This window comes from Pimephales promelas, chromosome 6 (genome assembly GCF_988280905.1).
Source record: "Pimephales promelas chromosome 6, fPimPro1.hap1.1, whole genome shotgun sequence".
NCBI classification, from domain to species: domain Eukaryota; kingdom Metazoa; phylum Chordata; class Actinopteri; order Cypriniformes; family Leuciscidae; genus Pimephales; species Pimephales promelas.
The window spans coordinates 41,122,501-41,124,694 of NC_142774.1; positions in this window are offsets into that span (position 1 = coordinate 41,122,501).

Below are 2,194 nucleotides of genomic sequence, written 5' to 3' on the forward strand. Positions count from 1 at the left end.
TTGTAAATCCGTCAAGAGTATTTGCGTTCCTGCGGATCACTCATCTTACATCAGGAACCACAGAGCCTGTGACAAGATGGCCGCCGGTGATGGCGATAGAGACTCCGCCATAAGACATCTAGCCTTTATTATGGATCTATGATTAGCCCCGCCCCTCCTCCAGTGTGATTGGACGGCTGGGAAAAAAGTGACAGTGATGAATGTGATGAGAACATTTTTCAACTCTCGGCGACCTGTAAAAAAATGTGATCCAACATTTGACTCGCGTTTCAGGACGAAAAGACAAACATTTTAGGTTCACGTTATGAACTACATGACCTTATTATTTTTAATGGTGAGTATTAGGCTGATCATTATTGCCGATCACTGTTGATATGCTATATTTGTACTATAAAACTCTACAAACATGTCTTCTGATATCTTCAGTGTTGTGTATATCAAGCTGCGGGACACATTTGTAAACGGCTTTACTCGGACCCGTTGTGTGAGCCGTCTCTTTAATGCCGCCTCGTTTATGTACAGTACATATTGCTGCTGATTGGGCGGACATTTTTGAAACACACACACACCAAACAAGAGAAAACGTGTTAATGCCTTAATGCCGCCTTAATGCTGGGGAGTTTTGGGTTGTTGCTAGGGTGTTACTAAGGCATCCTCTGTAGTTGCCTGGAAGGTTAATTGGTAGGTTAATTATTATACAGCCTGTTAAATGAGTCCATGGATGTCTAAAGGCATCATTATAAGCGAACTGGAGACAAATAATAAATGCAACGTCCACGGTCTTATTAATATTTTAAACACGCTTAAGGTCAAGCTGCTAGCGCATTGATCTTATTTTGTTTCTGATGCTATATGACAGGACAAAACACACACACACACACACTCCTGCTCATTTTCGTTATTACTGACATCTGTCACTGAACAAACGCCATTATTAACATTTTGGGAATGTGTTCGCAAGCTTATGAATTCTGGCTGTAAACTCCTCCATCTGTTCAGGGAGCTGGCAAATGCCCTTCCTTCCTTCCTTCATTCCAAACTTCCTTCCTTCCTCCCTTCCTTCCTTCCTTCCTTCCTTCCTTCCAAACTTCCTTCCAAACTTCCTTCCTTCCTTCCAAACTTCCTTCCAAACTTCCTTCCTTTAAACTTCCTTCCAAACTTCCTTCCTTCCTTCCTTCCTTCCTTCCTTCCTTCTTTCCTTCCTTCCTTCCTTCCTTCCTTCCTTCCTTCCTTCCTTCCTTCATTCCAAACTTCCTTCCTTCCTCCCTTCCTTCCTTCCTTCCTTCCTTCCTTCCTTCCAAACTTCCTTCCAAACTTCCTTCCTTCCTTCCAAACTTCCTTCCAAACTTCCTTCCTTCCAAACTTCCTTCCTTCCTTCCAAACTTCCTTACAAACTTCCTTCCTTTAAACTTCCTTCCAAACTTCCTTCCTTCCAAACTTCCAAAATGTTGCAGCTCTGTTCTGGGTAGTTTTAGTACTTTGTTATGGGGTTGCTAGGGCGTTCTGGGTGGTTGCTAGGTCGTTGCCAGGGTGTTCAGGGGAAAATTGTGCACTCTAAAAAATGCTGGGTTGTTTTAACCCAACTTTGGGTCAAATATGGACAAACCCAGCCGTCTGGTTACATTTTTAAATTAAATTTTTAACATAATGTTGAGTTTGTACATATTTGACCCAAAATTGGGTTAAAACAACACAGCATTTTTTTTAGAGTGTAAGTAACAGCACCACCCATCATTTATATAATATTTAGTGTTTATTAATACTTTGAATTAGCTATTATTATATTTTAGTCACTTTTCCGAATTATTTAATTTCGGTTTTAGTCATTTTAGTGCCTCAATTTAAACTTAATTTATTGCCAATGCAACATTTCTAATTGTGTTGTTTTTTGACACAGTTTTCAGCTTCTTCCTTTTTTCAATTAAAGAAAGCAATTTTTAATATACTGTTCGTCCCAAAATTTCCAGGTTCACCCTTAGAAAAATGTACCATGTAAATGATACTTTCAGTCAAAATACTGTGAAAAAAGTCACTAAAGTTGTTGTAAAAACAAATTGACAGACATATTCCAAAAGCTATAATATTTGGTGATTAACGTGGAATAACTGCAACATTTTGCTGGAAACTATGGTTATTTCTGTAAGGTCAGACACAGTAGTTGTGTGGATCACAATTTCTTTCTGTCACCATCGTG